The following is a 26823-nucleotide window of genomic DNA, read 5'->3' as shown; positions in this document are numbered from 1 at the left end:
GTGATAGTATGCTAAGTCAATCCTTGAGGAGAAAGGTAAATATATATTTCACTTCTTTCCACATATAGCTATGCCTAACATTTCTCTGATTCTAAAAGTTCATTTGGAAGCAGAACAATATGGAAATTGCAGTTAAATTTTGAAAGAGTAATGAACTGTTGTTGATAATAAGACAGATTATAATGTAAAAATTAAAATCAAGTGATAATGCTCAAAAACACACTTATACACATAAACTAACCTAAACTCATATACGCATTTAAGATCAGAGTGTTTCAGTTAGGATGCTTTTGGTTGCAAATGACAGAAAACTCAACTAAAAACTTTTGAACTATAAATATAATTATTAATTGGTCATTATAACTATAAACTTCAAGGTTATGGCAAGCTTCAGGGTTAGTTGATAAAGTGTATCAATTTTGTGTAAAGGAGCCATACACACAAGTGAAATTTAGCTTTTTAAGTTAAGGTTCCAGTTTGAAGTCCTAGTCAAGATGAGTCTTGGTCCAACTGAGAGTAAAGTTATTAAGTTAAGACACATCCTCTTGGATCAAGAATTAAATCTTCATGTTGTGACTATTCATGAAAGCAATTGCTGATGGTGTTTGAGAAATAGATCATTATGCCTCCAGCTGACCTAGATTCAGGCTTAGATCGTCAACATCTACTCCAGCCCAGAACTGCAGAACTGTGGTTACCTGCAGTTTCAAGAATTGGAAGGTAAATTTCAGTAACTTACCTAGTCCCAATGATCTCTGCCTCTGAGCCATAGGGTTTATTGGGTATAATCCCTCTAACAGTCAGAGTAAGGCCTTCCTTTGCTAGGAACATGGTTAGTCAAGAGAATTTGGGGCTTGTTCACCCTTCATTTTGGAATAAATATCATCTACTTTATCTAAAGATTTATTAATATAAAACTCATAATTTATTATTCACTTTTAGAATTTTCTCTTCACGTTACAGACTTTTCTCATACTTGTTTGCTACTTTTTCTTGGCAAGACTCAAGCCTTTTTCCTCTAGGGATTGTCTAGGGAAGAAAACTGTCCAGGAGAGGTAACTTCATTTGAATTTCTTGCAAATATTTAACAAACAAATTTATAATGAACTTGCATTGTCTTTCATTTAAAACAGTGATGATGTAAAAAGCCACACACTATGTCTGCACATATAAATGGAAGAATTATTTCCTAAGAGAACGACCCAGAAGATTTCTAAAAATTCAAATTCCTGTCCAGGCTGGAGACTCTCTTTCATTGGCATATAGTCCTGTAGATGGTTTCTTGTCATATTTTCTCTTGATACATATCTCTCATTGCTTGTAGGAATCTGGAAAGTCATGATTTTCTGGAGTGAGGTTGGAGAGATGTAGGGGCATTCTTCTAATGAGGAAAGAAATGGTCTTTGGATATGCTTTTTGAATGACTGAATTGCTGAAAAGTTCTGTTCCTATCTGAGAAGCTCTGTCATTGGCTTTTCCAGGAAGATAAATCCCAGCCTTTACCTTGTTAGGTACAGAATTAATGACTAAGGACATAAGTATTACCCTAAATCCTCAGTCAAAGTAAAGTAATTTTTGGTTGCTTCATCGTAATTGATTAAAAAAGAAAAATTCAAATAACTAATTTCAATGATTTTTCCTTTTTTCGTGTCACTAAATAATAGGCTTTGCCAGGTTAATTTCCATTATTTTGCCCAGTTTTTACATAGTCACGCAAACATAGCATCTTCATTGTTCTTCTAGCACATTTTCCCAACAGGTAAGAACGTTCAACTTTTTACTGTTACTTTTAAATGTCTTCGTGTTCCAGGCATCCACATATATACTTCTACAGTTATCTGAAAAAAAAATGGTATGATGGGCAGCTTGTGTGGAAGTGTGAAGAGTGCAGCGACTTGGAACTATTTCTGGGCCCACTGATTAGATGCACATTGCCATGTGTTCTCTGATTTCAGATAAATACGTGAGGTATCTACAATTACTCTCAATGAAAGAAGCCCTGATTTTCAGGACTAATGACAAGGACCAAGAGGTGAGATTTTGAAACATCTGACAGAGGACACTCATTAAAAATTTTACGTGATATACAGAAATAGAGCTAGTTTGTTAAAAATATTTCATTAGATTAATTGCTAATTGGTAAAATTAAGCAAGAGAAACACAGAAATTAACCAGAACCTACACAGTATATTTCCCTTTAGTATTTTATCAGATAGACGTTTACTGTCCATTTGCCAGATAACAAAAGAGGCATGCTATGCATTACAAGGAAGTCAGTAGGTTTGTAATCTTGGTTCATAGGATATGTGATATGTTAATAAAGATGTATAATTGATTTCGATGTATTTGAGCTAAATCAAAAACCAAACCCATTGCCCTCAAGTGGATTTTAACTCATAGCAACCCTGAAGGACAGAGTAGAAATGCCCCATAGAGTTTCCAGGGAGCAGCTGGTGAATTCAAATGGCCGACCTTTTGGGTAACAGCCATACTCTTAACCACTGTACCACCCAGGCTCTGTATTTGAACTAGAAAGTTTAAAACTATGTATTACATCAAGTGTGTCAGGGTGTAAAAAAAAAATGTTATGTCTGGAAGTTTGATATGTGCTCTTAAGTATGAATATTTTAAATTATGACAACAACCTTTATATATATATATATATATATACACACAGATACATACATATGTATATCTTTTTGTATATATACAAAATTATGACAACCATAATGAGGTATACATATATATACCTTTTTTATTTATTCAAAAAGAAACTGGTAATGAGGAAGTATCTTGCCTACTGCCACTTAGACATACCCAGTAATCCAGTGCCATCAAATCGATTCAACATATGAAACTGCAATTGTAATGCAATGTAGAGGTTATTTTTGTTACTATGACATTTTAATTTCTATTTGTAACAAGCCATGTTCTTATAAATATTAATTAAAAGATTTTTTTTCTAGAAAGGTGTAAACTTAGAGGTTTAAATTGACAGCCTAGTAATTATTTTAGTCTTTATAGTATCAAATCTTTGAGGACTTAGACTATAGTGGATACTTCACATACTGGTTATTTTACATGGAAATAACTTAGCTGGCCAATAATATATTTATTTCAGTGAAATCCAGCATTGATTATTAATAACATTAAGGGCACTAGGCCTTGCAGAAAAAAAGTAGTTAAAAAACAATTAGATATAAACTATCTTTACCATTATATTCATCAACAGCTGTGCCTTTATTAATCTACAGCTTCAAAAATGATAGAAGTCTTGAATCACCCAGACATACAGAGTGCTCAGTACAGCTGGTTTCTAAAAGAAAGCTCAAAGTTCTTCTGAACAGGTTCTTTCACCTCAAGCAAATCAATAAAATGATATCAGCTTGTCTACATTTGAGGAGTAGCAATTCAGCAATTTTTTTTGCAAGAATGAGTAACCCTAAAGATCGTGTTTCTATCTATATATGTCTATTCTCTCTTATTTGAGTTTGTCTTTAACCATAAATGCGAGGGCCTCTGGGGGATCAGCGTTCTTCTTTTTTTTCTCCTTGTATTTTCTTTTCTTTTTCCTGTTTTCCTTCCTTTCCTTTCTTTTTCCTTCTCTCCTTTCTTCCCGTCTTCTCTCCTCTGCTCTTCTTTTTTTTTTTTTTTACTCTCGTCTCCCTACTCCCCTTCCTTTCCTTTCATCGTTTATTCTTTGTTCTCTAGGATGGGCTCTGTGTTTATTTGTAATGGTTTCCCAAGAAGCCTCCTAAGTTCAGGGTCTCAGAGGTTGACCTTCCAGCACTCTTTCAGTACAAGAAGTCTTTCTGGAGATTTCTTAAGAAAGCTATCCTCACTTAACACATTAACATCCCCATTACCTGTGTATATTAATTCCTTAAATACATCTTTTCTGCTTCTTGATTTAATTCTTCTTTTCTTTCATTTTCTACTGTTTAGGTCTCCATCTGATGCGTGGGTGCAAGTTTTTCCTTTTTTTCTGCTTAACTTTTATCAATATACATACCGTGACAGGTAGATATTATGATACATATTCAACAAAATAGATAATTCTTATAATGTACAGTTTTATTCAGTGTCCAAAAATGTGTGTCTCTGAGTTATGGATATATAACATTCTTTTTGTAAGTAATATACTTATTCCTAACGTGACAAAGATCCAGATGATTTGTTCTGATCAAATGTCCACAGAAAAACATTCATGAACAATAATAAAAAGCTATTGTTTATTGATTCTTTATCAGGATCCAGCAGCACTCTAGGCACTTTACATGTAAAAACACACACACACAAATTTCAGAGATATGTATGACTGGTTTCTCTATTTTAAAAATTATGAAACTGAGGCACAAAGAGGTTTATGAAGTTGCACAAGGTCACAGAGACAGTAAACGGTGAAGGTGGAATTCAAACACAGACAGTGTTGCCCCAGAGTACGCATTATTCACCACTGTGCTGTGCGCTCTTTCCAAGGGTGTCCTGGGCCTTAAACAGGTGCACAATGAGTGAGAAAGCTAACCATTATTTGGTCACTTGAATGATCAAATTCCAACACTGGCTAGCATTTTTTAAAGTAACATTGATGAGCTTGGAGATTGTTGTTTAGTTACAAATATATAAATAGAAATATCCAGCAGAATAAAATAAGATGGGGTTTCACTGATAGTGTCATAGACAGTTGGACTAGAAAGGATTCTAGGATCATCTAGTTTGAATCTTTATTTTTCAATGAGTAAATTGAGACAGATTTGAGACTAAATGTAGAAAATAACTAAAACTCATACCTTCTTACACTGAGTTTGGATTTTTCCTTTGTATATGTTCCTTTTCGGAATGTGGAGATTGAAGTTCTGATTCTGACCACTCTCAGTGCTTAAGAAGTATTATATATAAAGCCCTCTTCCGTTGTCCTCTACCTCTCTTTACAGCCTCTATTTTCTCCCCCATGGCTACCCAGCTCACCTGCAATGGATTTGAAGGATGCTGGCTGCTAATGTAGTAGTTGGTAATTGCTATGTGTCAGTTAACTTCAGTTCAAAAATGTTTGCTGAAAATATAGATCATATTGTAAGAGTACTCACCACAAATACTACCAACTCAAGGTACTGACTGTATTTCAATAGAGTATAGAAGTTATGTTAGGAGTTGTGGGATAAGCAAAGAGAAAATGGAAGGCATTACAGACCCTTAAAAAGAGACAGATAATCTATGTCCAAATAATTGCTACAGGTAAGAATGTACTAAAAAATTTTGTAGTTATCTGATACATTTCAAAGTCCAGCCCCTTCAAATTGAATGAGAGATTCATAAAGACTGAAAAACATTTGAGGCAGGAAGTACCAAATTTCTAATAGTGGAATATCATAATATTTCGTGAGATATTCCTGAAGAGGGGTTATTTTTGGTGGTATGTAGATCATATTGTAAGGGACTCACCACAAATATTACCAACTCTAAGTACTGATTCTATGTCAGTTCATTTATTTACAGTTTATCTTCGCCACTAGAGAATGTTTCTTGAAAGCAGGAATCCTTTCCCTCTTTGTCATTGCTGACCTCTGTGCCAAGAACTGTCATGTTTTATAAAAGGAGTATTAAATTAAAGAAAGACTGTTGGGCCTCTGACTTATCTTCTCTGTAGAAGGTCCACTAAGATTTAGAGGTAGAACCTCTTATTCATAGGCCCAATCCAGTCATCTGAGAGGAAGTAGAATTGTTAAGGGAAGACATACTGGGATCTTTGAAAGAGAAACTCAGTAGATATTTCTAAATGTTTATTATGAATAAGCCACTGAACAAGATTAATAGTGAAGAAGAGCTCCATGACCTAATGGACATATTCACAGTGGTGTTCATGATTTCATTACAGGTCTTGGTCTTCTGAGCTCTCATCTCTGAAGTAGGTCTTATAGAAGAGTAAATGGGACACAGTAACAATGTAACAGAATTTGTCCTCCTGGGGCTCACGCAGGATCCTGTTGGCCAAAAATTGTTAATTGTTATGTTTTTGTTCATTTACATTGTGACAATGGTGGGCAACCTGCTCATTGTCTCGTTGTTGTCAGCCCCTCCCTAGGCTCCCCCATGTACTTCTTTCTTGCCTATCTGTCACTCATGGATGCTGTTTATTCCACTGCCATTTCGCCCAAAATGATTCTAGACTTACTCTGTGATAAAAAAGACTATTTGCTTCCCAGCTTGCATGGGCCAGCTCTTTATAATGCACTCATTTGGTGGCCCTGAGATCTTTCTTCTGGTGGCAATGGCCTATGATCGCTATGTGGCCATCTGTAAGCCACTGCATTACTTAACCATCATGAATCGACAGGTTTGCATTTTGTTGCTAGTGGTGGCCTGGGTTGGAGGATTTTTGCACTCTGTGATCCAACTTCTCTTTGTGCACAGACTCCCCTTCTGTGGCCCCAATGTCATTGATCACTTCATGTGTGACCTGTACCCATTATTGGAACTTGCTTGCTCTGAAACCTATTTTATAGGGCTCACTGTTGTTGCCAATGATGGAGCCATCTGTATGGTAATTTTTATTCTTCTACTAATCTCCTGTGGGGCCATCCTAAAGTTCCTGAAGACTTACAGTCAGGAGGGAAGGCGCAAAGCCCTGTCTACTTGCAGCTCACATATCACAGTGGTTGTCCTCTTCTTTGTTCCTGTATTTTCATGTATGTTAGACCTGTTTCCAACTTTCCCATTGACAAATCTATGACTGTGGTTTATACAATTATTACTCCCATGTTGAATCCTTTGATATACACTTTGAGAAACTCTGAGATGAAAAATGTTATGGAAAAAACCTGGAGTGGAAAGTTAACCACGTATAGAATAAGAATTTGGGTCCACACTGAAAATGTCATTGCTAATTCTAAAACAAGAAATAGGCAATAAACGATCACAATGAACAATAAAGTCAATTCAATGGATTCTCTAGGAATACTTCCCTTTATTGATGCAGACATCCAAAATGTAGAATAAATTATCTTTGACATTAGAATGAAAGTAATAGAGACATTCTGGAGGTTGGATAAAAGCCATAAGTATTTTTCCTGTTATAATTAAAAATAAAACTAAGCTAACATTGTAATTTTATTTTTCTCAGAATATACTGAAACAGGGCTTAGAAAAAAAATCATTTCCTTTTAAAGATAGAAAAAAAAAGTTACTTTAAAAAATTTTCTATCATTCAAATTAATGAAAAAACAATTTGCCCAGTTCTTAGAACAAATTTTTGAGACCAAGGGTGTGGTTTTAAGACTTTACTGTTCATTATTGTATGAGCACAACAGCTTTTTTTAGCTCCACTGTGCATTTTGTGTTTAAGATTACTTCTATTCCTCTGGGGAATGTCTACATATTTACAATTCTGCCTATTTTAGTGGGACATGAAATTGTGTTTGGTTTGAGACACCATCAGTGAGCAGTTTTGTAGATGGGATGTCATTGATGAAGAAAACTCAATCTAGTTCTTGATTAGAGGACAGATACTACTCTTTCACTTTGTATTTGAAAATAACAGTAATCTAGGTTATAAACTTTTATGTTTTCCTCATTAGTTATTATGTCCATTTTTTGTAATTCTTAAAATATTAGAGGTTCTGATTTTATCGCCATGAAATTGAAGATATGGAAAGAAATGTGTTATTTTCCATAAGCAGCATGTTCCCTAAAAGTTGTATTAAACTAAAATACATTTTTTTTTTTACATAGAGACTTAGAAATCATTTGTTTTGGTAAAAACAAAATTTTGTTTTTCAATTTTATGTGAAAAAAATAAGTTTTTCTCAGTCTACAGTCCACCCAGGAATATCCCAAAACCAGAAAGCAGAAAGAACTTTCTCAGTGTAATATGGAACATTATCTATGCTTAACAAGAGTTTACTTTTCTAACTAAAAGAAAGATTTTAGAACTTTTCTTATTTTTAGATTTTAGTTTGTACTTTTTCATGTATATCTGGCAACATGCAATTATTTATAAATCTCAGAGCCTCTTACCTAGAATATTATTGATATCGTTGAAACTACCTGATTGCACTCCTCTGATGCCATTTCTTCACCCCTCCTCAGAAGTAACCCCAATCCTAATTTTTAAATCATAGTTAAAAATAGTTTAACTATGTATGTGTGTATCCTTAAAGAATATTGTTTAGGTTTTCTTATTCCAGTAGTTTCCTTAAGGAATATTTGGCGTTGTTTGTGTGTAGGATCATATCATCTGTGAACAGGAATCATTTTACCAATTCCTTTTCAATTTGGGTGCCATTATTTCTTTTTCTTGCCTTATTGCTTTAGCTAGGACTTCCAGCACAAGGTTAAATAGGAGTGATGATGATAAGGGCCTCCATGTCTTGTTTGTGTTCTCAGGGGGAATGCTTTCAGCCTGTATCCATTGAGAATGATGCTGGTTTCTGGTTTTATATAGATGTTCCTCAAATTTCACTACTATTCCTATTTTACTGAGGGTTTTTTTTAATCAGGAATAAGTGTTGGGCATTATCAGTTGTCAATTGGCATTATCATGAGATTTTTTTCTTTCGTTCTTTTTGTATGATGGATTATGTTGATTGATTTTCTAATGTCGAACCATCCTTGTATACATAGTATGAATCCCACTTGGTAGCGTTGTGTTACTTTTTTAATATGATGCTGAATTTTATTGGCTAGAATTTTGCTGAGCATTTTTGCTTTTATGTTTTATTTTTTATATTTGTGTGTTTTCCTGGCTTTGATACCAGGGTTTTACTGGCTTTATAGAATGAATTTTGGGAGATTTCCTTCATTTCTTTGCTCTGAAATAGTTTGAATAGTACTGGTGTGAGTTCTTCTCGAATATTTGGTAGAATTCTTCAGTGAAGCCGTCCAGGCCAGGGCTTTTAATTGTTGGGAGTTCTTTTTTTTTTTAACCCCATTCAATCTCTTCTCTTGTTATGCATTTTTCAGATTTTCTATCTCAGTTTTTGTTCATTTAGGTAGGTAGTGTGTTTCTAGAAATTTATCTCTTTCCTCTAGTTTCTCGAATTTGTTGGAGTACTATTTTTCGTAGTGTTCTGTTATGATCTTTATTTTAGCAAGGTCTGTTGTAATGCCTCTCTTCTCATCTTCTTTGGGTTATTTGTTTCCTCTCCTATTTTTCTTTTGTTAGTTTGTCCAGTGGTTTACTGAATTTTTTGATTGTTTCAAACAACAAAGTTTTGGTCTTGTTGATTCTTTCTGTTTTTTTTTTTTCCAGATATTTCATTTATTTCTGCTCTAATCTTTGTTACTTCCTTTCTTCTGCTGACTGTGGCCTCTTTTTGTTATTTGCATACAGCTATCATTTTTATTTTGGTGTGTCCTTCTATTTTGATGTTTGCATTTATTGCTATAAATTGACCTCTGAACACTGCCTTTGCTGTGTCTCAAAGGCTTTGATATGATATCCTTACATTCTCATTTAATGCTAGGAATTTTTTGATTTCCTCTTTGATTTCTTCTATTAATCAGTGCTTTTCAAGCAAGATGTTATTCAGGTTTCATGTACTTAATTTTTTCCCTTGTTCTTCTTTTTGTTGATTTCTACTTCTATGGTGTTGTGATTAGACAGAATGTTTTGTATTATTTTAATATTTTGAATTTTATTGAGGGCATTTTTTGGCCTAAAATGTGGTCTATTCTGAAGAATGTTTCGTGTGTGTTGTAAAAAATATTCACTTTGCTGCTGTTTGGTGGAGTGTTCTATATATGTCTCCGAGGTCAAGTTGGGTGATCATGGCCTTTAGGTCTTCTGTATTTTTGCTGTGTTTCTTCCTAGATGTTCTGTCTTTTATGCAGTGGTGTGTTGAATCTTCCACTATTATTGTAGAACGGAGTATTTCTCTTCTCCATGCTCTTAGAGTTGGTTTTATGTATTTTGGAACCCTGTCATTGAGTGTATAGATATTTGATTGTCATCTTAATCATTGTATAATGTCCTCCCTTGTCTTTCTGTTCAATTTTGCCTTAAATTTTACCAGAGAGTAATATTACCAGTCCTACTCTTTTTTGGTTACTGTTTGCTTGATATATTTTTTCTGTCTTTTAATTTGCAGTATTTATGTGTTTTTGTCAATGTTATGTCTCTTGTAGGCAGCATATTGATGAATCTTTTTTTTTTTTTAATTCATTCTGCCACTCTCTGTCTCTTTATGTGTGCTTTTAAGCTATTTACATTCAGTGTAATTATTGATACATGGGTGTGAATTTATTGCTGTCATACTGTGCTTTTCTTCTGTGGTGCTGACGTTTTCTTTGTGCCTCTTACTTTCCCATGCCAAGTTCCTTTTGTTTGTGGAATTTCTTTTCTTCTTTTGTTATGGTAGATTTTGTGTTTACTCTTAATTATTTTTTTGTTTTTTTTATTTGGCTGGTTAGGTTTATCAAGTTTCTTTGTGGTTTCCTTGAATTTTACCCTTATCTTCCTTAGTCTGAATCAGTTGTTTATTACTTGATATTGCTTTGAGTTCCTCTCCATCTGAAAGTTCTATGCTTACCCATTTATTCTCCTTTTTATTGTTTTGACATTGTTATCATTTATTGATTGACGTTTCTGTTTTACTTTCTGAGTCTAGCTTTATTTTAGTATTGAGAGTTTTTACCTAGGTTGGTATCTGGCTGATGCTTACCCATGTCCTAGACTCTGGTTTTTGTTTACTGTTGGTTCTCTAACAAAAGGTCTCCCTTTAATGTTTCTTGTAAGTTTGGTTTTTTTTTTTAGAATTCCATGAATTTCTTTTTATCTGGATAAGTACTAATTTTGCTATTTTATTGGAGAGTTTTGTAGGGTATATTATTCTTGGCTGTCAATTTTATATATATATATGTCTCCCCATCAATTTCTTGCCTGCATTACTTTTGCCAAGTAATCATAGTTTAATCTTATTTTTCCCCTTTGTAAGCGACTTTTTGTTTTTTTCTAGAGCTGCTTTCAGAATTCTTTCTTTATCTTTGGTTTTGGCAAGTGTAGTAATGATATATCATGGTAACTTCTTTTGGAGTCCATCTTATATAGGCTTCTTTGAGCTTACTGGATGATCACTTTTTCTTCTATCATGCTATTTTGGAAGTTTTCTGTCAGCACATCTTCAACAATCTTCTCTGTGTTTTCCACATTCTCCCCCTGTTCTGGAACTCCAATAACGTGCAAATTTTTCCTCTTGATTGTGTCCCACATAATTCTTAATTTTTCTTCTTTGTCTTCTCTAATTTTTCCTCAAAGTGGTATCCATATATTTGTCTTCAATATCACTGATTCTGTCTTCCATTGTTTCAAATTTGCTTCTTAAGCCCTCTATTAAGTTGTCTATTTCTGAAATTTTATTATCTTTCTGATTTCTAGTTGCCTTTTTCTCACGATTTCTGATTGTTTATTTAGTGTGATTGTTTTATTCTTGTATTATTTTCCTGAAATCTTCCATATTTTCGTCTGTGTTTTCCCTTTTTTAGGCTATGTTTTCTTTAGTTCTTTTTTTTTTTGATGATTTTGTGTATTTCTTTCCTTGTTTTTTTCTGTATCTCTTTCCTAATGCCTTGGAGAGCTCTAAATATTACTATTTTGAATTATCAGGTAGTTCCACTACTTTTTCCTCTACCAGAACTTCATCTGATTCTTTATTTTGGTCACTTGCTGAAGCCCTCTTTTCCTGCTGTGTCTGAGACATTAGGGTCTTTTTTTCTTTATTTATTGATTGTATATTTGTTTGTTTCATCCTGTTTTTCTCTTTTGTTTTGATGTCATGATGGGTGGGCTGGACTTGCTTGCTGCTTGCTTGTTGTGATAACGATAGCTCTCACCACCTTGTCTGGTGGGCAGAGCAGCAACAGTCAGGGGAAGGCCACATCTTTCTACACTGATTTGGTGAGGTGGGAGAAGGTGGCCTGGGTGCATGCTATTTGCCTTCCAATATTGGTCCAGAGTTGTGGGAGCATTCACAGCTTCTCATCAGATGGGTGGGGGTTTCAAACGTGGTGTGGTCCAGGCTTACTTACCACCACTCAGCTGTTTGTCAATTGGTGGGAAGACATGTGCAATGGGAGTCTGTGGTGGAGGTGTGCCTGAGTATCAGGGATGCTATGGCCTTGGCAGCTGGGAGGGTGTCCAGATAAATGGTAGGAAGTAGCATATGGGGCAGAAGGGTGAGGTGTGGAAAAGCTTGTTTTTCTGATTATAAAGTATTTTGCATCCTGTTGTGAGCTCCATGAAGTTCCTTCCTGCCTTCTCTGCCTGGGGTCATTGTTGGCTATGCTTCGAGGTGGCAGCACTGTTCCATATTAGTTGACAGGGGACCTCCACTTTATGTCTTTCCTAGTTCTCCGTTTTCTGTCAATATCTTCTTTCATTCAGTATTTGACCTGATTCCTTATCTCTTCATTTGATGGTTAAAGTTCCAGGATTGACATTTGTATCTGTTTTACTTAGTTTTTTGTGTCTTTTCCTCAGAGAGATGGCATGGTTCATCTGCCTAGGATGTAATGTAGGCTGGATTCACATGATTCTTTTTTTAATATGCATATCAGTTGTTCAAATACCCATTCCTTGAAAGTCTTTCTCTTCTCTATTGAATTTAATGAAACTTTGTTGAAAATACATGAGCATGTATGTGTGGTTCTATTTCTATACTCTGTGTTCAATTTTGTTCAACTATTTGTCTAATTGTGCAACAGCATCAGAGTATTAATTACATTTGTTTTGTAGTCCATGCAGACCTATGTAGATAAGGTTTCTCCAGCAACCTTGTTAGAATCCTACAATGGCTACTCAAGCCTCTCAGAGGGAGAAGACCGAAGCTGCCATGCTAGGTAAGGGCTATGCCCCCAAATGGCTCAATGTTCTGTCATATTCTAGAGATCAAGGCAACCATACAATTGTGCAGATTGATAAGGGTGAAGAAGTTGACTCCATATCTTTGGGCAGCATTAATATAACATGAAGAAAAGCATAAGATAGAAGATATTGTGTCCATCTTTAGAAATACAATTTATACCGGTTTACCTGTGGTCACAATAACACACATACTCACACAGGCTGGTACATTCATCCTCTTCATCAACATCTTATCTCACCATGGCATCAGCTTGAAGTTCAAGAATTCAATTTCTAAATCCATATCAGGTATGGATGAGGCTCCTTGGATATAGTTCATTTCTTACAGCTCCTAAATTATTGTTTTTCTGTATTTAAAGATATATGAACTGGAGTCATGTTCTCTCTTTCACACACACAACATACAATGGGAGGGAATGCAAGATAACCAAAACAGACACTACTCTTCAAAAGAGTGGCAAGCGAAAGGCTACGGTGCTTACTGTAGTCAGTTGAACTACATCAATTTATTTCAAACAATAGCCCAGCTTTTATTCTTAAAATAAAACCTACTTCGTCATATTAGATTTTTTAAATATATGGCTGTATTTGAATTGGTAAATAATACTTGAGAAATTTTGTGGCTATGTTGATGAATTTTTACAAAACCTCATAACTCCTTTTTTCATCTTTGCTTAAGAGTTTTTATACTGTTACACAAAATGAGTTTGAAAGTATTTTAATTTTCTTTTGTCCCAAAAGTATCTTTTGCTGAAATGGTGAGTAGAATTCATTGATAAAGCTATATGTGAATAGATTTTTTTTTGGAGGGAGGAGATATTAAAGTGTCATTTAATTTAACAGGCATCATGTTATTATGTTTTTTAATTTTGTATATTTGTGTTCAGAAAGTTGTATTTTTCAAAGTTTTCCTCCACTTCTTTTCAGTTGGCAAAAACATTGGCATGTATTCGTTTATAATATCCTTTTATTTTCCTTTTAGAATATACAGAATGTGCCGTGATGGCACTTTTTTCTCTAGCAAATCTCTGTTTGTTTTCCTCTTTTTTTTTTTAAATCCATTTTGCTAGACACATTCATTTTATTAGTCTTGTCAAAAAGCAACTCCTAGTTTTATATATTTTCTCTACTTTTAGATTAATTTCTATGTTAATGATTTTTCTTTTATATTAACTGTTTCAATTCTACGATATTCTCTGGGTTAATTTTACTCTTTCCTTTCTAACTTCTTGAGATAGAAGCTAGTTCATTTTTTAATATCTTTCCTATTTTCTAATATTGACAATTAAAGATATATATTTCTCTCTAAGCACTATCTAAGCTGCATCCAATGAATTTTAGTTTTTTTACTGTATTACTGTACACAATATATTCTAATTTTCATTGTGATTTTTTCTTTGATCCATAACTTATTAAGAACTGTGTCGTTTAATTTGTAAATGATTGGGGAGTGTATAGTTACTTGTTTATTCAAATTTTCTAGCTGAATGTTAATATTATCATACATATTTCCATATAATATAAGTCCTCTGAAATGTACTGCAGCTTGTTTTGTGCTAGAATATTGTCTATTTTGGTGAATGTTCCATGAGGACTTTGTCATAAATAAAATAGTCCCACATTTCCTTTCTCTTCTCTATTGCCATACCATCACCTTACTTTTGTCTTCATTGATTTACTATAATTTTTTTGTTTTTATAAAGCTTTAGACTCCGATGATCACTACCCAGCATTTTATTCTACAAAGTATAACTTCTTATTTTAGAATTATTATAGGAATTTTGCACTAAGTTTTATAATCAGATTTAATGTTGAGATAATTGTATATAATTCTTGCAGTATAAATTACAGTAAATTTTAATCATTTCCTTAAAATGAATTCCAAAATGAAATGTATATCTATAATTATATTCCAGTCTAGAAATATTTATTTCTAAAAATTGCTTCAGAATGAAATATAGTAATTGTTAATTTAAGCACACTTTAATGGGTATTGGCAAGCAAAATTGTATGAAATGTTTAAAAAAAATTGAGGTACATGTTTTGACTTGTAAATAGAACACTTCTGTGATTTTTGACAATAGGCATTGATTACACAGGAAAATTAGGCAGTGGGGAACCATCGATGTATGTAACAATTTTCATTTCTGTCAAGACTGAGCTGCCTGAAGGAGAACTGGGATATGCCACAGAATCCTTCAGCATACATTTCGAAGTGTAATTAAGGTGGTTTGCGGGCTGATAGTAACAAAGATCTAAAAGAACTGTGACCTTAACAAGGTAGAGTTTTGATTTTCTGTTTATGAAAGAAATACAGAGTAAGTTGACTGAATTGAGTCCCAAAAGCTTATGGACACCGAATTCTTCTACTTAGTAATTATTAACTCTTGATTTCCATGTTATTATTATTTTTTAATTTCTTCATTTTGTATACTGAGCCAAAGATACATCATTTTAATAATTTCTGCATGTACATTTCAGTGACATTGGTTACATTATTCAAATTGTGCCACCATTTTGCTAGTTACCTTACCACATTATTCTACCATCATTATCTTAAACTAACTGCTGCCTAAGTTTCCTATACAATGTTTTGAGTTGCCATTTCTAAATTTAATCTCACAAAGATAATTCTTTAAAAGAGTAGAATACTCAGAGCAGAGGTAATTTACTAATTAAAATAATCTATTTTTTAGTTCAAAGAAGACTTCAGGGGATAGTTTTGGTTTAAGATTTAAAACTTTAAGATTATCTCTGGGAAAAATTTTCTTGTGCTCATGCATGTAATTTGAGTTTTTCTGCATCAACAATGAACATACTAAAGAGGAAACAAAGAAAAAAAAACTCCCTTTTACAATATCATCTAAAACAATATAATCCCTAGGAATAATCTTAGAAAGACTTGTGTAGAAAATGGTGCAAAAGGTACTAAAATTGATTAAAGATGACTTAAATAAATGGAAGAACATTTCAGGCTCATGGGTTGGAAGACTCAGTATTGTCAAGATGTCAATACTACGTAAAGCAATTTATAAATTCAAGGAAGTTCCTCCCCCCCCAAAATTCCAACAGCTTTCTTTACAAAAATGGAAAAATCAATCCTCAAATGTGCATGGAACTGCCAAGGGCTCTTAATTGCTTAAGCATCTTGAAAAGGAACAGAGTAGAAGGACTCTCAACTTCTAATCTCTTGACTTCCATTCTTGTGGTATGATTGTGATCACAGGATGGCTGTTGGAGCTCTGAACATTTTATCTGAGATCTAGAGAAACACCAAACAGGAAGGTAAAACGGAGTTTGGCTTCCAACTGAATCATCTCACTTCCTGTATGTCTCACTTAATGACTTTAACTTGTATCTTATAGGCCACATTAATTTTCAAAGAATGCTGGGAAATTTAATTTTTTTTAAACCTGGGACTATTGAGTTCCCTGGAAATATAAGGTATAACACTAAGGTGGTGTGAGCAGAAAATATAAAGAAGGCAACCAGAACTCTGCAATTCCTACAAATTTTCATTCTCTTTATGACTATTTCCAAGCGATAGAATTTCCTCCTCCCACAGAAATAGAGTTCCTTGAAGCTTTTTGTAAAAAGAAACAGTTGGTAGTGTTTTCCTCAGAAAGGGCTGTGTGATAAGACTTAGAATTCCTAGATTTTCAAGCTACTCCTTTAATTTTTTTTATTCTTCCTTTATTTTCATGTTCAATACAGATTTTACCAGTTTGCCTGTCTGAAAACTCTTTTCATGAAAAACTCAAGACTCTTACTGCTAGTGTGAAATATTAGTTTCCTCGGGTTGCGATAAGAAAATTCTGCAAAATAGGTGGCTTTAAACAACAGAAAGTTAGTCTCAGTTCTGGAGGCAGAGGTTCAGCATCAGGGTATCAACTGTGTTGATTCTTTCTGAGGCTTTGATGCAGATCTGTTCTACTCCTCTCCTAGCTCCTAATAGCTCCAGGAAATCCTGAGTTTCTACTGCAGCATCACATGGCGTCCTTCATCTCTCTCTCTTTGTGTGTATCTTCTTTTTTATAAGATCACCAGTGTGACTCACCCTACTCCAGTGAAATCTCATATTAATCTAACTGATAACATCTTCATAGAATCTATTTACAAACAGAGTCACATTCATAAGTACAGGGGTTTGAACTTCAGCTTACGTTTGTGAGGGACACAATCCAATCCGTAACAGGTGAGAACCCGGCTTTATATGTATTTGAATTAAACTTTCAATGATTTGTTCTGAAATCAGTATTCTTGGTCCAGTGGGAGCGAGTTCAGATGTCATCTGATAGGTATAACTTAAAATTACACATTTGAAGGGTTTGCCTATTTTGGAGGTCATGATTTAAAAAAAGAGAATTTCTACACATTTAAATTCTCCCCAATCAGGTTATATTTTTGGGATTTTTTTCCTCTGAAGACCGGGGTCTGTAAATCCTATTTTACATGGGTGATTATTCTTGTAGCATCTCTGGAGATGCAGACTCTACTCTCCGAATTATGATTAAGGTCCCAATGAATTTAATGATGGAAGTGTCACCCTTTGAGATGCATCAATTAAATGACTCAACAATATTTTTTGTACTTCAAATGTAAATAAAGTGTCCAAAGGTTCTTACATTATCCCAGAGAGTGCTTACCTATGTGAGTATTTACATGACTGGTTGTTTTAGGAATTGAAATGTTGGAGCCAAAGTGTAATGAAATATTAAAATGAAATTATTCTCCATCCTTCATGCATACCAAAGTTTAACTATGTTGTAAGAAGTCAGGCCAGTATAACAGATTGAGCATCAAAATGTTGTAAGGGCTACTTCACTTCTAAACCACAAAATGCAAAATGTTTCTCTAAACTATTCACAGTTCTCTCTTCCACAACATTTACTTTTTACTTTTTTAACCTCATACGACTTTTGTAACATTTGATTTTTTGGAACAAATTATGCCAGGATTGGGGTTTTTGACTCTCTTTGCTTATAATGAAGATTCGGAATTTTTTAAAAATAATTTTTATTGTGCTTTAAGTGAAAGATTACAAATCAAGTCAGTCTCTCACATATAAACTTATGTACACCTTACTACACACTTCCAATTACTCTCTACCTAATGAGACAGCCCGCTCTCTCCTTCCAGTCTCTCTTTTTGTGACCATTTTGCCAGCTTCTAACCCCCTCTACTGTCCCATCTCCCCTAAAGACAGGAGATGTCAACCTAGTCTCAAGTGTCCACCTGATGCGAGTAGCTCAATCCTCATCAGCATCTGTCTCCAAACCATTGTCCAGTTCAATCCATGTCCGATGGGTTGGCTTTGGGAATGGTTCCTGTCCTGGGCCTACAGAAGGTTTGGGGACCATGACCACTGGGGCCCTTCTAGTCTCATTCAGACCATTAAGTCTGGTCTTTTTATAAGAATTTGGAGTCTGCATCCCACTGAATCCCTCAGGGGTTCTCTGTTGTGTTCCCTGTCAGGGCAGTCATCTGTCGTGGCCAGGCACCATCTAATTCTTCTGGTCTCAAGATGATGTAGTCCCTAGTTCATGCAGCCCTTTCTGTCTATTGAGGTTGTAATTACCTTGTGTCCTTTGGTCCAGGTAGGTTGAGACTCACTGATGCGTTTTAGATGGCTGCTTGCTAGCATTTAAGACCCCAGACGCCATACTTTAAAGTGGGATACAGAATGTTTTCTTAATAGATTTCATTATGCTAATTGACTTAGATGTCCCCTGAAATCCTGGTCCCCAAACCTCTGCCCCTGCTTCACTGACCTTCGAAGCATTCAGTTTATTCAGGAAACTTCTTTGCTTTTCGTTTAGTCCAGTTGTGCTGACCTCCTTTGTATTAAGTGTTGTCCTTCCCTTCATCTAAAATAGTTCTTATCAACTAATTAGTAAATATCCCTCTCCCACCCTCCCTCCCTCCTCACTCTCATAACCACAAAAGAATGTGTTCTTCTAAGTTTAAACCATTACTCAACATCTTATAATAGTGGTCTTATACAATATTGTCCTTTTGCAACTGACTAATTTCATTCAGTGTAATGTCTTCCAGGTTTCTCCATGTTATGAAATGTTTCACAGATTCCTCACTGTTCTTTATTGTTGATTAGTATTCTGTTGTGTGAATATACCATAATTTATTTATCCATTCATCCACTGATGAGCACCTTGGTTGCTTCCATCTTTTTGCTATTGTAGACAGTGCTGCAATAAATATGGATGTGCATATATCTGTTCTTGTAAAGGCTCTTATTTCTCTAGGATATATTCTGAGGAGTGGGATTTCTGGATAGTATGATAGTCCTATTTCTAGCTTTTTAAGAAAGTGACAAATGGATTTCCAAAGTGGTTGTACCATTTTACATTCCCACCAGCAGTGTAGAAGTGTTCCAATCTCTCCACAGCCTCTGCAACATTTATTCTTTTGTGTTTTTTTAATTAATGCCAGAATTTTTTTGAGTGAGATGGAATCTCATTGTAGTTTTGATTTGCATTTCTCTAATGGCTAATAATTGAGAAAACTTCCTCATGTATCTGTTAGCCACCTGAATGTCTTCTTTGGTGAAGTGCCTGTTCATATTCTTTGCCCAATTTTTAATTGGGTTGTTTGTCTTTTTGTGGTTGAGTTTTAGCAGAATCATGTAGATTTTAGAGATCAGGCGCTGGTCGGAGATGTCATAGTTGAAAATTTTTTCCCAGTCTGTAGGTGGTCTTTTTACTCTTTTATTGAAGTCTTTAGATGAGCATAGGTGTTTGATTTTTAGATGCTCCCAGTGATCTGGCTTCTCTTCGGCATTTTTAGTAAGGTTTTGTATTCTGTCTATGTCTTTTATTAGGGCTTCTAATGTTGTCCCTATTTTTTTTTCCATGATCTTTATCATTTTAGACTTCATGTTTAGGTCTTTGGTCCATTTGGAGTTTTTGTGCATGGTGTGAGGTATGGGTCCTGTTTCATTTTTTTGCAGGTGGATATCCATTTATGCCAACACCATTTGTTAAAAAGGCTATCTTTTCAACAATTAACTGACACTGGGCCTTTGTCAAATATCAGCTGCTCATATGTGGCTGGATTTATATCTGGATTCTCAATTGTGTTCCATTGGTTTATGTGCCTGTTGTACCAGTACCAGGCTGTTTTGACTACTGTGGCAGTATAATAGGTTCTAAAATCAGGTAGAGTGAGGCCTCCCACTTTCTTCTTCTTTTTCAGAAATGCTTTACTTATCCGGAGCTTCTTTCCCTTCCATATGAAGTTGGTAATTCGTTTCTCCATCACATTAAAAAATGTGATTGGCATTTGGATTGGAATTGCATTAAATGTATTGATGGTTTTTTGTAGAATAGACATTTTTACTATGCTAAGTCTTCCTATCCATGAGCAAGGTATGTTTTCCCACTTACGTAGGTCCCTTTTGGTTTCTTGCAGTAGTACCTTGAAGTTTTCTTTGTTTGGGTCTTCTACATCTTCGGTAAGACTTATTCCTAAGCGTTTTACCTCCTTAGAGGCTACTGTGAATGGTATTGATTTGGTGATTTCCTCTTCGATGTTCTTTTTGTTGATGTAGAGGAATCCAACTGATTTTTTTATGTTTATCTTGTTACCTAATACTCTGCTGAACTCTTCTATTTGTTTCAGTAGTTTTCTGGAGATTTCCGTAGGGTTTTCTGTGTCTAAGATCATGTCGTCTGCAAATAGAGATACTTTTACTTCTTCCTTGCCAATCTGGATGCCCTTTATTTCTTTATCCAGCCTAACTGCTCTGTCTAGGACCTCCAACACAGTGTTGAATAAGAGTGGTGATAAAGGGCATCTTTGTCTGGTTCCTATTCTCAAGGGAAATGCTTTCATGGTCTCACTATTTAGGATGATATTGTCTGTTGGCTTTGTATAAATGCCCTTTATTATGTTGAGGAATTTTCCTTCAATTCCTATTTTGCTGAGGGTTTTTATCACGAATGGGTGTTGGACTTTGTCAAATGCCTTTTCTGCATCAATTGATAAGATCATGTGGTTTTGTCTTTTGTTTTATTTATATGGTGGATTACATTAATTGTTTTTCTAATATTGAACCAACCTTGCATATGTGGTATAAATCCCACTTGCTTGTGGTGGATTATTTTTTGATATGTTGTTGAATTCTATTGGCTAGAATTTTGTTGAGGATTTTTGCATCTATGTTCATGAGGGATATAGGTCTGTAATTTTCTTTTTTTGTGCTGTCTTTAGCTGGTTTTGGTATCAGGGATATGCTGGCTTCATAGAGTGAGCTAGGGAGTATTACGTCCTTTTCTCTGCTTTGAAACACCTTTAGTAGTAGTGGTGTTAACTCTTCTCTGAAAGTTTGGTAGAACTCTGCAGTGAAGCCGTCCGGGCCAGGGCTTTTTTTTTTTTCTTGGGAGTTTTTTGATTACCTTTTCAATCTCCTCTTTCATTATGGGTCTCTTTAGTTGTTCTACTTCTGTTTGTGTTAGTTTAGGTAGGTAGTGTGTTTCTAGGAATTCATCCATTTCTTTTAGGTTTTCAAATTTGTTAGAGTACAATTTTTTGTTGTAATCTGATATGATTCTTTTAATTTCAGTTGGGTCTGTTGTGATATGGCCCATCTCTTTTCTTATTTAGGTTATTTGTTTCCTTTCCTATATTTCTTTAGTCAATCTGGCCAAGGGTTTATCAATTTTGTTAATTTTTTCAAAGAACCAGCTTTTGGCTTTGTTAATTCTTTCAATTGTTTTTCTGTTTTCTAATTCATTTAGTTCAGCTCTAATTTACATTATTTGTTTTCTTCCGGTGCCTGATGGATTCTTTTGTTGCTCGCTTTCTATTTGTTCAAGTTGTAGGGACAGTTCTCCGATTTTGGCTCTTTCTTCTTTATGTATGCGTGCATTTATTGAAATAAATTGACCTTTGAACACTAATTTCGCTGTGTCCCAGAGATTTTGATAGGAAGTGTTTTCAGTCGCGTTGCATTCTATGAATTTCTTTATTTCTAGAGGACATTTTTGATATTTGTGTTAGAAGTCCCAGTAATTTAAAAGGTAACAATTTTATGAAAGGTTGAGACAGACTTCCTGAAGCATGGAAAGTTTGGCCACAGAGAAACATTTCTAGTTCAGGTGATGGTACATGTACTATCTTACTGTCTGTGTTCACAGAGATTGCATCAGTGTATGAGGCTGTTAACTTTTAAGACATGGGAGAAGGAAGAACAATCCAGAACTTGGACTGAGTGACTGTTTCATTATGCAGGAAACTCAGGAAGTGTTTTTACACATAAGAGTCTTCACTAGGGTTTATATTATGCAAGAGTACATTGGTAGTGTGATTTGGAAAATTGTAGTCTTTTAAAAGTTCTCCAGAGTTATTTTGATAATCAGCCATGTTAGGGAACCTTTGTGGTCTATAAGAAATATGGGGGTTGACTTAGTTTTGTAATATCCTTTTGGATATTTTCATACTGTACATATATAGAGTATATTTACCTTCTGTAACATCAATATTCTTAGAAATTAGTTTAAAGGGTAAGTATGTGGGGGTTATTTTAATGGACAGAGATTTGCAAATCTCATATAGGATCAACAGAAGTGCTCTGTAATCTGTTAATAATTAAAGTATAATGTTAATCTTTAAACCTTGAATGAGCGACTTTCAAAGACCTTAGATGATACTTATGAAAGCAGGTTTTTACTTCAATTCACAGGAGTGATATGTTGGGTAAGAAGAGGACTGAAATTGTTCAGTAGACTTACCAAATAGAAGGTGTTTTTATAAAGAAGAGCACAGAATTGGGTTATGTGCTTGAAATAGATGTGGAGTAGATGGATTAATATTTTAAACAATGGAGAAAGAACACTGTAGAAAAACAGAGAGGAAAATAATGACTGCAGGAAATGGAGGAGACAATTACAGGAGGACTATTTTAAGAGTGATAAAGAGATGGCATCTAGTGCACACACAGAGGTTTTGGTCATAGAAACAGAAAATTCATGCATTGTGAAGAAGAGGTCCAGCAGAATTATGATGTCAGATATTGAAGCAAATGTCAATAGGGATTTCAAGTGTAACTGGATATCATTACTAGGATTATTTTAAGAGAAATCAGGGTTGGTTAATATTGAAAATATTTATGATATAGTTTGTGTGTGTGCCTGTGTGTGTGTGCCGTCTTCTTTTTCATTTTTTCCTTGGAATCTCTTCTCTCATCTTTTTCACTCCTGCACCCACATCACCAGCAAAAAAGTAAAACTTTTACAACAAAAATTGTATCTTTCCATGTTTTATTCATGCTCATATTATTTTATTTTTTTATAATAGTATTGTTCATAATTTTATGCTTATTTCTTTGCTGTTCAACAGTACCTTGTCAGCAACAATTTTTAAAATTATGAAATATGTCCATTGTGGATTTCAGTTATTAGTTAAAAAGGTTCTGCCATTTGTAGAATGCAGGAAAAAAAATCTCGTTTATTAACATGAGGGTGAATATTAAGTAAATCTTCCTTTATTTTATATTAAAACTTATTCTATTTAGATTTTATTTTTATAAGTAGTATTAATTATATGTACAGAATTTTATTTTCTACCAGATGTGACAATTTAGTGTGGTAACCCTAATTATTTCATAATCTTCTCTATTCCCCTAAGTTTCTAATTACTTGTTTGTCTTTCATTATTTGATGAGATTACTGAAGTTATCGACCATATTTTAATCAGCCCTATATTCCTAACATATTGTACAGTGTTGAAACATAATAAGTCATAATTCCTATTTGTTGAATGAATAAATAAATTATCTGGAGATTTCATAAAGTGACTAGTTGCCATTATATTTACAGGTAAATTTGTCCTGAACTCTGAAATAAGGACACACAGAAGAACATATGGAACAATGGAACAATGTGACTGAATTTGTCCTCTTGGGGTTCACTCACAGTCTCCAGGGTCAGAAAATATTTTTTGTTGTGTTCTTGCTCATCTGCATTGTGACAATGGTGGGCAACCTAATTTTTGGCGTGACTGTTATGGTCAGCCCAACACTGGATTCCCTTATGTGTTTCTTTCTTAATTACTTATCATTAATGGATGCTGTTTATTTACTACAGCTACCCCAAATAAGATTATAGACTTACTCTATGAGAAGAAAACCATTTTTTTTCAAGGTTGCCTGACCCAGCTTTTTGCAGAACACTTATTTGGTGGTTCTGAGATTTTATTTCTGGTCGTCGCGGCCTATGATTGATACTTGGCTATCTGTAGACCCCTGCATTATATGATGATCATGAACCAACAGATGCGTGTTCTGCTGCTGCTGGTGACCTGGGTTGGAGGTTTTGTGCATGCTATAGCTCACCTTCTCTTTGTTTACCATCTTCCCTTCTCTGGCCCCAATGTCATTGAACACTTCTGTTGTGACATGTATCTCTTATTAAAACTTGCCTGCACTAATACGTATGTCATTAGTCTCACTGTGATTGCCGATGATGGGGCAATATGTGTGGTCATTTTTATGCTGTTACTCATCTCCTATGGAGTCATTATGCAGTCCCTGAAGAACCTTAATCAGGAAGGGAGACGCAAAGCCTTATCCATGTGTGGCTCCCACATTACCGTGGTGGTCCTCTTCTTTGTCCCTTGTATTTTTCTGTATGTGAAACCTCTTTCCACCTTGCCCATTGATAAATTCTTGACTGTGTTTTGCACTGTTTTCACCCCTATGTTGAATCCTTTAATGTATACTCTGAGAAATGCGGAGATGAAAAATGCCATGAAGAAGCTCTCAATCAGAAAAAGAAAATGAGGTGACAGGCAAATGCATCACCTACTTTCAATAAAGAACTGTCCCTTCCAGGAAAACAAAACAAAACAAAACAAAACGCTGAAATCCTTTGCCATCCCGTTGATTATAGGGAAGTTGTATGTAATTATTTAATTGTGGTAAATATTTCCTCAAATCATCATGTTTGTGTCTGATGAAAAACATACATTGGGATATCTCCAGTGATAAATTTTGTTGAAAATGTATTTTTAAGATTTTGTTTTCCTTACAAAATATACATACTTTTTTTGGTGTAGATTAGTTCTGTTGAGTCTATAGATTTATGTTGTATGTGATGACTTATGCTACAGCTAATGCCATAAATTTATTTTAGTTGATAGAAGATTCTCTAATTTCTCTTTCTTAAATTAATCTAATCCTTTTTTCACAATTAATAGCGGTCATTACCGATTTCTGAAAAATACTTTTTGAAATATAAAAATCTTTCCCTTCACCCCATACAGAGATAGCTCATGTTACTTAGAAGCTTATATATTTATTTTTGTATCTGCGAAATATTTGAAATATGTAGTTTCACTTATATTGGCTAGTATGTTAAGGTTTATGAGAAATAATGCTTCAGAATTCTAAATTAACCATACGGAGGCTAAACATACAAAAAAGAACGTGAATGAACAAGACAGGTAGGCCGAAAAATTACTCAATCTTGCTTCTTTTCACAGTTGGTTAATCATCTCCTCATGTGAAGCAGCTTTGTTCGGTGTTGTATTTTCATAAAGATGATGTATTCATCTTTCAAGGTCATTTAAAATATCTGATGAAGACTTTGTTGTTTTTTGAATATCTCATCTCCTTCTTGCTCATAGTGTTTCATGGTCTTCTAAAAGGTCTTAAACCAAAAAAAAAAAAAAAGGCAAACCTGTTGCCGATTTCAACTCATAGCGACCCTGTAGGACAGAGTAGAATTGCCTAATAGCGTTTCCAAGGAGTGCCTGGTGGAATCAAACTGCTGACCTTTTGGTTAACAGCGTAGCTCTTAACCACTATGCCACCAGGGTTTCCAAAAGGACCCACACCCTGCCTTTCATATGGAAAATTAGCAAAATCCATAATCAATGAACTTCGAATATACAGTCCACATCTTGACACTGGATTATCTTGCATCATGTCATTGTCAAGAAAGATGCTGACCATTCATGCTGTTTTCGTCCTCACATCTCTTCCTAGTGGAACGCAGATTATTAGGTAATAAAGAGATCCGAATATATTGTTTTATTTGACAGAGGCCTCATTCATTACCTCTTTGTGAACATTTCTCTTTGGACTCAGGCTTAAAATATTATCTGCCCCTGTGATAGTAGGAAACTTGTGGTCAAAGGCACTCATGGTCCCTGCCTCCCCTGTTTAGTGTTATTTCACGAGGGCTAAAAAAAAACAAAATTTTTTTTTTTTTAATGTGTTGGGGTGTTGGTTCCATTACACTGGTAAAGCATTCTGTATGCTTGACTTTGTATCCTGGTATTTATCTACAGTATTATTACACTGCTATTTTTTATACCATTTCAACCCTTCCTAAGCATAACACTATTCATCAAATAATATTAAACGTTTGGTTGTTCTGAGTTAGTATAACTAAATGCTCTGCTTTTGGCTATCTAGTCAATTTTCAAATTTGTATAGCTATATCAAGTGATGAGGTAAAAATTCTAGTTAATTGCCTATTTATGTTCACTGATTTATAAGTTTCCTGAAGGCAGATAATTATTTTTGTGCTCTCTGTTTCTTGTACAATGTCTGGGATAAAGAATTCACCTCAAAAACTTTGTAAATTATTTGTATTCTTGAATTCTCAATCTATTGGAGTTAGAATTTTTACTGAGGAATTTTGATGAACTTTTTGTGTATTAAATACATGTACCACTTTTCTTTGATATTTACTGTACCATGTTTTTCAGATTATAATTACGGGCTTTTTTATATACAAATGTTATATTTAAGAACTCTTTCACTTTTTGATTTCTTCATTTACATATACTTGGAGAATTCCATTCCTTCTCATTGACTTTATACACTTTAACCTTTTTTTTCTGTCCTGTAAATAACTTTTGAAATAATTCTGCTTTCAACCATCTAGAGTTTATCTTCGTTTGTGGTGAAGGAACCTAAACCTGTTTTCTCCAAATGAGTAAAA

The 26823-nt window shown here is 34.5% G+C and overlaps 2 pseudogenes; both read left to right on the top strand.

The window, feature by feature from the left end:
• Positions 1-5161: 5161 nt before the first annotated feature.
• Positions 5162-6909, top strand: LOC100656465 (olfactory receptor 4A5-like; annotated as a pseudogene).
• Positions 6910-23736: 16827 nt separating this feature from the next.
• LOC135228434 (olfactory receptor 4A15-like) lies at positions 23737-24737 on the top strand (annotated as a pseudogene).
• Positions 24738-26823: the final 2086 nt, after the last annotated feature.

The sequence above is a fragment of the Loxodonta africana genome, chromosome 22 (genome assembly GCF_030014295.1).
Source record: "Loxodonta africana isolate mLoxAfr1 chromosome 22, mLoxAfr1.hap2, whole genome shotgun sequence".
Classification (NCBI taxonomy): Eukaryota; Metazoa; Chordata; class Mammalia; order Proboscidea; family Elephantidae; genus Loxodonta; species Loxodonta africana.
The sequence above is the reverse complement of the archived record's forward strand: the minus strand, read 5'-3'. Positions and strand labels throughout refer to the sequence as shown.